Source organism: Acinonyx jubatus, chromosome C2 (assembly GCF_027475565.1).
Source record: "Acinonyx jubatus isolate Ajub_Pintada_27869175 chromosome C2, VMU_Ajub_asm_v1.0, whole genome shotgun sequence".
NCBI classification, from domain to species: Eukaryota; Metazoa; Chordata; class Mammalia; order Carnivora; family Felidae; genus Acinonyx; species Acinonyx jubatus.
In genome coordinates, this window is record NC_069384.1 from 112,124,328 (window position 1) to 112,138,086 (window position 13,759).

Sequence of the window (13,759 nt, forward strand, 5' to 3'; positions counted from 1 at the left end):
GGCACAGGAGTGAGCCACCCTAGAAGTGAATCCTCTGCCCCCAGGGAAGCTTTCAGACTGCAGCCCTGGTGAACACCTTGACTGTAACTTCATGAGAAACCCTGAGCCACAGCCACCCAGCTAAGGCACTCCTAGATTCCTGACCTACACTAATGAGAGTGCAAGATAATAAATATTTATTGTTTTAAGCCACTAATTTTTGGTATAGTTTGCTCCACTGGAATAAATAATGAATTCATGCTGGCAGGTAGAAAAGAACTCGTGAGCAAAATGTTAAGGAAGAGCAAATGCTAGGAAAGAAAGTGTTCCCCAAAGAGGGAGGGGGGTAGGAAGGCATACTAAAATGATGAGGAGGGGGTGCCTGGTTGGCTTAGTTGGTAGAGCAGGTTGAGCATGTGACTCTTGAGCTCTGGGTCATAAGTTCAAGCCCCACATTGGGCATGGAGGTCACTTAAAATAAAAAATTAGGGGCGCCTGGGTGGCTCAGTCGGTTAAGCGTCCAACTTAGGCTCAGGTCATGATCTTGCAGTTTGTGAGTTTGAGCCCCGCGTCAGGCTCTGTGCTGACAGCTCAGAGCCTGGAGCCTGCTTCAGATTCTGTGTCTCTCCATCTCTTGGCCCCTCCCCTGCTCATGCTCTGTGTCTCTCTGTCTCTCAATAATAAACACACGTTAAAAAATTTTTTTTTAATAAAATAAAATTAAAAATCAAAAAATTAAAAAAATCAAAATGATGACGAGATCCTACTTCTCACTTGATAAGCTAAGGTTAAAAAGTCTGATAATACAACGTATAGAGAATTCTCAAACACTGCTGGTCAGGTTGTAAATTGGTGGTCATTTCAGAAAATAGTTTGACATTATCTAATGAAGGTGAAGATACGCATGCTTCCAGATAAGTTATCAGAATCCTACTCCTAGATATACACGCAGCAGAAATAGGCACACATGTACATCAAGAGACATGTACATGAATGCTCAGAGCAGTTTTACTCATAATATCCTGAAACTGGAAACAATCCAAGTATCCATCAACAGTAGAATGTGTAAACAAATTGTGGGACATTCATTCACTAGAATACGGTGTCTAAATAAAAATTAACCAACTGCAGCTACAAGCAATAATGTGGATGAATCTTAAGAACAATGTTGAGTGGATGGGATCCAGCAGAAAGAATTATATACTGCATTTATGGAAAGTTCAAAAGCAGACAAAATCATACAATTTTTTTAGAGATGCATACTTAGGTGTTAAGTCCATTAAGCAAAGCAAGAAAAGTGAATGTCATGAAAGTCAGAAGAATGGCTCCTTTAGAGAGGAATGTAGGGGTTGTGAATGGAAAGGGACCGTGGGTAGGGTCTTTCAGAAGTGTTTACAATATATCATTTCTTTTTGTTTTTCCTAAAAATTATTCCTGCGGTGGCTTCACTTACATGCAATAAAATTATTGTAATATTGGATATGTGTATAATGTAAACTGTGTATTAGTCACCTAGAGGTTGACTGTATAATAACCCGTGAAACTATTCATTTGTGTTCTATGCACTATATGTGTCATCTTTTACAGTTTAAAAAGTTAAAAATAGAGTTGGAATACAGTCGAGGATCCTGGGAATCAGACCGGATCAAAGGTGATCCAGTTCATGTGAACTAGCCATTAGGGCTCTGTTTAAAAAAAAAAAAGAACACTTGTTGGGAAATAAGAATGAAGGTAGCACGCAGTAGGCAAGAAGCTATCTTCCCATCTCATATGTGGAAGCATCACTGTGTGGGCCAGTGGTCAGATCCTGACTGCCGAGGCCGGGCTTCATCCTGGGCAGTGGGACTTAAGAGCTTTTTACCTTGACAGCAGAAAACAGATGGGCCCAAGAGAAAGCAGGCTTGATGCCGCCAAAGTTATGAAGAAGATGAAGCCTTTGTGTTCCTGCTTGTGCCTCACTTCACACCTTCGTCGGACTCTCAGCTGCCTGCATACTCATGCTCCTTCCTTCCTGTCATATACTCACATCCGAAGCCAAAGCAGGTCTACAGGCCAGCTTTGTTGACTCTTGGTCTAGTCAGGGTATCACACTGGTGGAAGGTATTTGAACCTTAACCTTTATCTCTGATTATGAATGGAAGGTTTTGTGTCCTTTGGTGATATTTCTGTCACCAGTGACTGGTTGTATGAGGTGTATTTTGGGTGAAGTAGGCCTTCCTGCCTCAGACGTAGCACGCTCTTAGCTCTGGTCTGATACGCCCTGGGGAGAGGAGGTGTCAGGGAACTTAAAAAAAAATCACCGCAGGTGATTCAGGCATGACAACCTGTATCCTGTATGACAACCCGCCTTCTCTCCACACCCCATCCCTCATTGCGAACCACCTGTTTACAGGAAGGCACTGAGCAGATATCATATCTATTCATTCATTCATTCATTCATTCATTAAACAATTATATCTTGAGCTCTAACTATGTGTCTGGCCTTCACTAGCACTGGTGATTCAGGGTTGAACAAAAACAGGCATGGGTCTTGCCTTCTTAGAATGGTTTAGTACACAAATTAATAAAACCAAGCAGATAAATGTAAAATCACCAGTCAGATAAGTGTTATGAATCTGAGTTTATTTATCAAGAAGAGAGCTGACCAGTAGAGTAGATTAATAATTAGGATTTTCAAATATAGGATGAGGAAATTACATGGAGGAGAATGGCTAGTTATTTTATACTGAGAAAAGACATAAAAAAGACATTAAAAAGGAGGTTTGCTCCGTAACAACTAAAACTGACAAAGATTATTATTACTGATATTTAAGAATCCTGTTTAACTGCTCTAGTAGTTCTCTCAAACTACCTTGAAAAATATTAGGCTGTAAAATAAATATTGTTTAATGTCCAAAAAAACCTACAGGAGGTTTGCTGTAGCATAAAGGATTTAATAGCTCTCCTTATCAGAAAGTTTGTTCTGTGCCAGGTGCGATGTTAAGTGATGTATTTAAATATATATATAAGTATATACATATGTATCTACATAGACAATAAAAATATGAAATATATATTTATTATATATTATATGTTCATGATTATGTACATGTATGTACCTATATATCAGTGATTATATATCTAATAGTGATTATATTTCTATATTAAACATATGTTAGATATATATGTTAATAGAACCTCACAGTACCCTATAGAAAAAAGAAATTAAGAGTCAGCTTAAATAACCTAAGGTTGCACAGCTAATATATGTATTTTAATAACACTTTATCGATACATAATTCACATAGCATAAAATTCACCCTTTCAAAATGCACAATTCAATGGTTTTTAGCACACAGAGTTGTAAATTGCTGCTAATTTTTAGATTATCATCATCACCCTGAAAAGAAACCCTCTGCACCTAAGTTTCATTCCTCATTCTTCCTCCCCCCAGCCCTAATAATCACTAATCTCTGGATGTTCTTTCTCTATAGCTTTGCTTATTCTGGATGTTCTGTAATAATGTAATCACAATATGCAGTCTTTTGTGTCTGGCTTCTTAGGGTGATTTTTTTTTTAAGATTTTATTTTTAAGTTATCTCTACACCCAACGTGGGGCTTGAACCCACAACCCCGAGATCAAGAGTTGCATGCTCTTTCAACTGAGGCAGCCAGGTGCCCCTAGCGTGATTTTTTTTTTTTAATGTTTATTTATTTTTGAGAGAAAGAGAAAGAGAGAGACAGAGTGTGAGTGGGGGAGGGACAGAGAGAGACACACACACACAGAATCCGAAGTAGGCTCCAGGCTCTGAGCTGTCAGCACAGAGTCTGATGTGGGGCTTGAGCCCATGAACCACAAGATCATGACCTCAGCAGAAGTTCAAAGCTTAACCCACTGAGCCACCCAGACGCCTCCCACTAGGGTGATTTTTAAATAGCTATTCATGTTGTAGCATATATCAGTACTTCATCTCTCTCTTTTTTTTTACTTTTATTTATTTTTGAGAGAGAGAGACAGAGTGCTAGTGGGGGAGGAGCAGAGAGAGAGGGAGACACAGAACCCAAACCAGGCTGCAGGCTCTGAGCTGTCAGCACAGAGCCCCATGCGGGGCCTGAACTCACGAGTTGTGAGATCATGACCTGAGCCGAAGTCAGACGCTTAACCGACTGAGCCACCTGGTGCCCCCCAGTACTTCATCTCTTTATATTACCAAATAATATTCCACTACCTGGTATATCACATTTACTTATCCATTTATCAGTTGATGGACATTCGGGTTGTTTCCACCTTTTGGCTATTAGGAATAATGCTGCTATGAACATTTGTATACAAGTTTTGTGTGGACATCTGTTTTTCCTTTTTCCTGGGTATAATTTAGGAATGGAATTTCTGGGTCACATGGCAACTGTATTTCAACCTTTTGAGGAATTGCCAGGCTACCACTTTCCATTCCCACCAGCAATGTGTAAGGGTCCTAACTTCTCCGCACCCTCATTCGTACTTGTTATTATCTGTCTTTCTGATGATAACCATTCTAGTAGGTGTGAAATGATATTTCACCGGGAGTTTGGTTTGCATTTCCCTAAGGGCTAATGGTGTTGAACATCTTTTTGTGTGTTTATTGGCAGAATACTATGTATGATAAGCTAAAAAAAAATATTGTTTAATTTTAATTTTATTTTTTCTATTTTAGAGACAACATGAGCAGGGGAGAAGGGGAAGAGGGGGAGAGAGAGAGAGAGAGAGAGAGAGAGAGAGAGAGAGAATCTTAAGCGGGCTCCACACTCAGTACCGAGCCCGATGTGGGGTTTGATCCCATGACCCTGGGATCATGACCTGAGCCAAGATCAAGAGTTGGATGCTTACCTTACTGAGCTGAGCCACCGGGTGCCCCTATGACAAATTAAAAAAAAATTTTTTTTACATTTATTTATTTTTGAGAGACAGAGTGAGACAGAGCACGAGGAGAGGAGGGGCAGAGAGAGAAGGAGACACAGAATCTGAAGCAGCCTCCAGGCTCTGAGCAAGCAGTCAGCACAGAGCCTGACACGGGGCTTGAACCCACGAACCGTGAGATCATGACCTGAGCTGAAGTCGGACGCTCAACCGACTGAGCCACCCAGGCGCCCCTATGATAAATTTTTTTAAATGAAAGTTACCAACCCTTATAAAAAGGCATAAAAAGACAATGTACCAAACTGTCGACAGTGGGTATTGCTGAATAATAGAATCATGGGTGATGTTGACTTCTTAAATTTTACCTTCTGCATTGTTAATTTTAATAGCAACAGGCATACATTCCTTTTATAATTAGAAAAACAAAGCACAGTTAATTAAACAAACAAACAAACAAAAACAACCTACAGAGACAGATCATCTCTAACCCTGGAGTGTCAGAGCATTCCCCTAGGCACCGCATTGTCTTCTTCTTGGGTCCAAAAGTGCAGGAAAGTATGGTTAAATGATTTCTGAGCCATGTTTTGGAATGCTTTTCCCCAGGGTGACAATGTTATAAATTGTGGTGAATTTGCAAGGCTAGCCCATTCTGCCACAGATTAGGTATAGGTTTCTGAGGCTATCTTGTCAATTTAACGACCAAATTTAAGATTGATTCCAAGGATGTATGTGTTCTATTGCTAAGATGCTCAGATTTTCAAATGTATCCTTATAATTATTAGACAATTGACTAGACAAGTAAATACAACGAATAAATACAAGAGTTTGAGTGTGAATGCGGCATGTTATGGCAATACATTCAATATTTTTAATTGTCTTTCACCATGGAATGTTTCTTTGATTTCTCACTTGCTATTTGTGTAGCTTATGAAGGCAATTATATTTCTATTTTAGTATCATCAGAAACAAAATTGATAATGGAATGCATAAACCTTCAGAATGTATAATACTTTCTTGTTTTCAAACATTAATTTTTCAGAATATGGAGAAAATAAGCAGTTCTTTGGGAATGGACTTTTTTCACCCCCAGACACTTATCCTGGAGTGAATATTTATGGAATAGATAGAATCCCCCCAAAATAGAAATGTTGTCATATTTTTGTTTATATGTAACACTTATTTATTACAAATGGCATGAAATGCTAATTTAAAACTAACTCTTAAAAATGAGTTCAGAGAAGCTTAGTTTAGAATTAATTTATAGCTTGAACACTGAGGGAATATTTGGGTCAGTTTTGTTATTCACCGAGATTGTTGAAAACTTATATGATGATTATTCTGATTCCATCTCGAGGCAGAAGGTTACTCTCCGTGGAAAAAAACCCCAACAACATCTAAGGTTATTGAAATGCCATGCATATAAGCATCCAAGCTCCATTTGCAATTTGCATATGCATGTGGGGTATGGTGTGTGTACCCACATCACCCTGCTCCCCCACCCCACACACAGTCCTTAGAATTACCTGGAATGTGAATAAATAATATCCCTCCATTCCATGTTAGTCAGTAACATCAGTCAGAGAGACGGTCATTTGTAAGACTCAGTGAGTATCTTGCTAATGATTAGTTTCATACCCTGACTACACCATTCTGGGCCCACAGTGGCTTGCCCACATTCAGACAGTGAGCTAGTGACAGGCTCTATGGAGAACAGAGCACTTCTCTGTCCACAGAATTCCAGGCATCAGGATGAATACATATGCACTGTATACTTTTGAGTATTTTTATATGACTCAGTATAAATGTATACATTCATAGCCTCATGAGCACATGTCTGTAAATATGGAGGTCTCAATAGCTTCATGCATTTTCCTCACTAGCCAGTGAGTTTTTTGGTATATTTTATAAATCCTCTACTATTCCTGGATAGGAAGTACTAAGTTTCTGAGGTTTTAACAAATATCATGTTTCACTTAGCCATGTAGAAATTATCCTAGTATAAGTACGTTAAAAAATGTTTTTGATTTTAAATTTTATTTAAAAATAACATAAGTGATTAATGGTCATAGTGGAAACATATAAAATACAGGTAAGTAAAAAAAAAAAAAATCACACCTGCTCCCATGACCTGGAGATAGTAACAGTCATAATAAATTTGATGTATAATTTTTTACATATAATTTGATGTAGGATTTTTTCTATGCACCTTTATGCATGCATATAATTTTTCATAAGAATAGATTATCATATAGATGTCTTAAAAAATTCAAAACCTGCTTCTAAAATTTAATATACCATCCATACTTTTTCATTTCCAATATAATATTTAATGGCTGTAAGCCAAAGGGATTCTAGTTAACATGGTATTGGGAATTCCTTGCCCCAAAGCACTCAGCCTCCTCCAGGGCCTTGCCTCCTAAGAGAGTGGGCTGCACCATTGTGCAATCAAAAGGCAGCCAAGGGGCAGCTATCTTAGGTGGCTAGATGTCCATGTAAGTGTGAGTGAGTGTGTGTGTTGTGTGCGTGGCATTTCACAGTGTGGAACTAAGCTGGGGTAGAAAGAGGGGTAGACTATAGGCCAGGGGCCACGGACTAAGGGCCAAGGTCTGGGATTGGATATCTCCATACTACCATTGAAAATTCTAAATTTCATTCTAGTTTCCAGATAATTATGAAGATATTTTTCAAGGTAAAAAGATAGAATATATTTAATTGAATAGTTTCTTAGATTACTTTTGTAACTTCAAAATATTTTGTTTATGGTAGGTATGTGATACTCCATTTGTATTCCTAGGTGGGCCCCCAAAATGTTAGGAGCAGGCCTGAATATATATACTATATGACTTCTACTTTCTAGAATGCATATTTTGTTTTGTCTGTTTAATTTAATTTAAATTTTCCTTATGGATGAAATGGAGTAGAACATAAAAGTGCTCATTTATTGACAAGTTAAAATTCAGCTTAATATATTTATTCAAACTTTACCATACTTCACACTCCACTTAACATAGGGACAAGAGGTAAAAATACACAGCCAGACTGTTACGGAGCTCACAATATCCTAGAGATCTCAGACATGTGAAATGATTACTCCGTGTGGTGATAAGTACATCATTCAAGTGTAGACATGGGTACAGAAGCCACAGAAGGAAAAGAGGGAAAATCTGTAGGTCAGGATTCTGGGATCAGTTAATTAACCTGGTCAACTTGTAACCTCACAGAACTCTTAAAAAGGCTGTAGAAACCCTCTCATCCAAGATAAGTGTTATAAACTTTCTAAGTAGTTTAAAGTTTTTAAAGTTTTGATAAATTGGTCCCTTGACAAAGTAAGCATTCAGGAATTCACGTTCAGCAAACGACTTTTCACTAATTGGTTTGCTTCCTTGAAGGGAGCTCCATTCAAGCTGGGATATAAAGAATTCACAGAAGTTTGAATGGGAAGGAATGTGGTGCCTTACTGAAGAAAAATATTCTGTGAAGAAGGAAGAACACATGTGTCACGTTGGAGGCATGGAAAGGAATGGCATGTTCTGAGAACAGTATTTAGAAGCACTAGAGTAAAAGGAGTGAGAGGGTAAGTAAAGTATTCAAAACTAGAGAGAAAGGCAGAGCCATGGTCTGGAGGGTTTTGTGGTCTTGAGTCCCATGGAGTTCTACCCTGTAGGAAATGAAGGCTAAAGTTGAAGAATTCGAAGCCAGGAAATGAGAACATCAGACTGCATTTTAGACAGATCATTATGGCAAAAGTAGAGGGAGAATTGGAAGGGAGGAGTCCAGAAGAAGGGACTACACTGCTGAGAAGGCAGAATACTTCAGGGTCATGACGAAGGCAAGTTCTGGATTCACACTGCCAGGATTCAGCACCTGTTTCAACCACTTAGCACCTGTGACTTTGGGCATGTTCCTTAGCCCCTCTGTTGACCTGGTTTTCTCATCTGTAAAATGCAAATTACAATAGCTGTGAAGATTAAAGGGAACGATACCTATAAAGTGCTTAGGGCAGGGACTGCCGTATAGAGAGCTCTCAATACATGCTAACTACTACTCCCACTAGTAGTTGTAGTCGTTGTAGTAGTAGCAGTAGATGTAAAAAATTGTTATTATTATCTTTCAGTAGTTCAAAAGAAAGATAATGATGGTCTGAACTGGGGTATATGAAGTGGAAATTGTGAGGAGGGATGGGGATAAGAAAGACAAGGAGTGTATTTGACAGGGCTTTTAGTCCATTAAATTCAGGGGTGAGGAAAGAGGAGATCTGTAGCTTGAATGACTGAGCGGAAGATGTTGGTACCAAAAAGGTTTGGGAAGGCAGGTGCAAGGACAAGCTGGGTGGTAGAATATCAGAATATCATGAATTCTGTTTTGGAGATGTTGAGTTTTAGATACTTGTGGGTCATAAAGGTGGAGATGTCCAGAAGGCAGATAGATATGCAGGCTGGAGCTCAGGAAGAAGTAAAGGCTACAGGAGCCAAGTGCAACATAATAGACTTATCAAGAAAGAGCTGCACTGACATATAAATGATTGTTCATCGATTTGGTCCTTGATGCATGACTTCTGCTAGTATCCAGAAGGGAGGGCACCTTAATGGCTATCTCAGGTTCAACTTTCATCTTTGCTCATCAACCCAATTGGGTAGGGTGTCTTTACCCTGAGATCCTTTGTTAAGGACTGAATATTTATGCCCCCGTCCCAATTCACATATTGAAGTCCTAACCCCTCAGCTACCTAAAATACCCTTGTATGCAGTGTTTGCTGTTTTCTCCTGTGGGTTGGCCATTCTTTCACATTAATAATGTACATCTTCCAGATAGAGGCAGCTGGAGGGCAGGCCCTTCATTGTACTTATGGTAGCATTTCCTGCAGGGCAGTGTTTCACCCAGATAGATGTTTGGTAAACATTTGATGACCCTGAAGTCAGCTTGGAAAGACTCAAGATCATGCCACACTTTATGTGATGAGGGTCACAGAGAAGGTGCTTAGTGCAGGGTATGAGGCAGAAACCTTAGGTGGAAACAGGATGGTCTCAGCATGAAATTAAGAGATTACCAAGAAAAGACAGTTTCCCAAAGATCAGTGGGAAGAATGAAATGGCCAATGTGTCCAACATGAGGCATATTTTTCATGAGCATTTTGCACTATGCAAACCATTGTATAAGATTACACTGTGGCTTATCTATTTCAAATTGATTTGAAAAATCATTATAGTTTTTGAGTTAGGATTTTTCTAAAGAAAATGAATTTAAGGGTTAAAATCAACAATGGTTCACGCCTTTAATAGTTTCATGTTTTTCTGTTTAAAGAAGAACAACCAACCAACCGAACAAACAATCCAACAATGACAGTTTCCCTCCAAAGAAATGAAAACAAAACAAAACAAAACAAAATAGATTGTGTTTACTGCATTTCAAACTCTCATCAACTTTACTGGGAATCATTTAAAGTTGACTGAATGTTCTTAAGCCAAGTCTTGGGGGTGATGCTGTGATTCTGTGTATTCTGTGTGGGATGCCAAATGTGTGCTGGCAATCATGGTAGGAAATACAGGGAACTTGCCCCAAATGTGTCAAGACACTCCTCTGCTCCTCTGTGAGGAAGAGAGAAGTGGGAATGTATATATATATATATATATATATATTTTTTTTTTTTTTTCCTGGAGCATCTTCCATTACCATCTTGCTAATCTCTTGAGTGCTCCTGGAAGCAGGGACTTTCTAGCAGTGTCCTCTCTGAAGCCAAACAGTATAGAAGATGAGAGTAGCGTATATTTGTGCCGACCTATCCATCTAAGAGAAACCGGAGGCACATAGATCAATGGATGACATTTGTAGCCTGGAGTTGAGGGAATTCTTAGCCTTGAACTCTTGATACAGGCACCACTAGCCCTTTTGTGGGTAAGGAGCACTGGACACCTGGCTAGTCCAAATCGGAATATTCTGTGAGTGTAAAACATATACCAGATTTTAATTTCTTACTTGTAAAAAAAAGAACGTAAGAGAACTCATTAATACTTGCTTATTACAGGTTAAAATGATATTTGGGGTATACTGGGCTAAATCAAGTATTAAAATTATTAAAATTATTTTTACCTGTTTCTTTTTACTTTTTATAATTTGTTTATTTATTTTGAGAGAAAGAGAGAAAGTGGAGGAAGGGCAGAGACAGGGAGAGAGAGAATCTCAAGCAGGTTCATGCTGTCAGGATAAAGCCCAAGCCCAACACAGAGCTCAATCTCACAAACCATGAGATCATGACCTGAGCTGAAATCAAGAGTCAGATGCTTAACCAACTGAGCCACCCAGGCGCCCCTATTTTTTTTTTTTAATTTGGCAACTAGAAAACTTAAAATTATATATGTGGCTAACGTTATATTTCTGTTGGACACAGTCTAAGACTTATACCATTGAAGGGCAGATATATATTCTGGTCTTGACAGGATGTAGATCTTACAAGAATTTGTCTCTTCTCATGTGAGTCATGCCCAGCTGTGTATAAAAGCAGTTTTATTGTTTGTGTAATAGCCCAGAGAGTCTTTCATCTGAGGATCTCAAACATTAATTAATTCTCACTGAATAGCTGAGGAAGATGGGTATTCTTAGTTCTATTTTACCGATGAGAAAACTGAGGGATGGGGAAATTTAAACAATTTGCCCGGGGCTACCCAGGGTACAATGGCAGGGCTCAGAATAGAAACTGTGAATCATTATAATTAATCACACATTTAGCCAGCAAACAAAATTTTTTCTTCCTGATGAGGTGAACTCCATCAAGTTAGGGACCATGATTTTAAATTTTTTCCTAATGTTTATTTTTGAGAGAGAGAGAGACAGAGAGACAGAGCGTGAGCAGGGGAGGGGCAGAGAGAGAGGGAGACACAGAATCTGAAACAGGTTCCAGGATCCAAGCTGTCAGCACAGAGCCCAACGCGGGGTTCAAACCTGTGAACCACAAGATCATGACCTAAGCCAAAGTTGGACACTCAACTGACTGAGCCACCCAGGTGCCCCTAGGGACCATGATTTTAAAATGCTGTTGCCAACTGGTAAGATACTGAATGCTCAGTGAACATTACACGACCGTAAGTGTCATTGCTTTCAGATTAACACATTTTGATATTAACAACTAGGTAACATACAAGAAGTAAATAAATGGTCTATTTCCTTCCAGGGAAGGAATTGTTATTATGCCTTACTTTGGAAGCATATAAGCAAATCTTAGCTTTGATTAAGTTCACTTGTTTTTAAAACTAGATTTCTTGGAATTATTTTTAATATTTTGAAAAGGCTTTCCAAACTAAAAGCATGTTGGTCTAGATTTGGATTGTAGTCTGGCAGAAGAAGGAAACGCCTTTGGATCTGTGTTGTGCCTCTACCAACATTGTTCCATCACTTCTACCTGCGATATAGCTTCCTTTTACAAGCTCAGGCATCACAGCTCTGGTGAGTGCCTCCTCTCAAAAGAGTACACCTTTATCCAACTTATTTTGGAGGGAAGGCCATGAAGAACAGACATCAGGCTTCCTAAGCAAAAGCTACATGAAGCAAATAGTTTTCCCCAGTCTTCATGTTAAATTTCCTTATATTGAATAATAGGGAAAAAAAGAAAAATTTACTACAGACTCGTGATTACATTCCCTTTGATTGAGACTAACTTTCAGTGTTACTCTAAAATATTGGGCCACTAAAGTTTTGTTTTGTTTTTTAAATACAGTACATGACTTTAGGAGTAGATTTAGAGGGGCACCTGGCTGGCTCAGTCAGTAGAGCACACAACACTTGATCTTGGGGGCGTGAGTTCAAGTCACCTATTGGGTGTAGAGCTTATTTAAAAAAATAAAAATAGGGGCGCCTGGGTGGCTCAGTCGGTTGAGCGGCCGACTTTGGCTCAGGTCATGATCTCACGGTCCGTGAGTTCGAGCCCCGTGTCGGGCTCTGTGCTGACAGCTCAGAGCGTGGAGCCTGTTTCAGATTCTGTGTCTCCTTCTCTCTGACCCTCCCCGTTCATGCTCTGTCTCTCTCTGTCTCAAAAATAAATAAATGTTAAAATAAAATTTTTTTAAAAAATAAAAATAAAAATAAATAAAATGTGGGAGTGCCTGGGTAGCTCAGTCTATCGAACTTCTCTCTTGATTTCGGCTCACATCATGATCCCAGAGTCATGGAATTGAGTCCCAGGTTGGGTTCCGTGCTGAGCATGGAGACTGCTTGAGATTCTCTCTCTCTTCCTTCTGTCCCTCTCCCACCCTCATGCTCTCTAAGATAAATAAATAAATAAATAAATAAATAAATAAATAAATAAATAAATTTTTAAAATGTGTATAGAAGTAGATTTAGGGAGTTCTAGAAACTATCCACCCACTCATCCATTCTTTTGACAATGCATATCTGCTTTTATGTATTCCAAAAATATTTATTGTGAATACATGAGTGAAAGGTTTACTACATGCCTGGATTTTGCTTCTTCCAAAAATTACATGAATAAAATGTACTCTCTTTCAAGATAGTTGAAGATGGTTGAGGGATAGGGCATCTGGATAGCTCAGTTGGTTGAGCTCAGTTAGTTGACTCTTGATTTTGGCTCAGGTCATGATCTCATGGTTCATGAGACTGAGCCCCACGTCAGGTCCTGCACTGAGAATGTGGAGACTGCTTGGGATTCTCTCTCTCTCCCTCTCTTTCTGTCCTCCCCACTCCCTCTTTCTCTCTCTCTCTCAAAATAAATAAATAAATAAACATTAAAAAAAAAAAAGAATGGCTGAAGGATGTTCATTTTTGCCAATGTATACCTACACATACAAGGAAGTATGTTCACATGGTGCCCTCTTTACCTTCACTGCCAACAGTGGTAAGCCTGATCAGTTCTCAGTCCTTGTGACAGGAAATATGCCTAGAGTGCTAAGAGGTTTT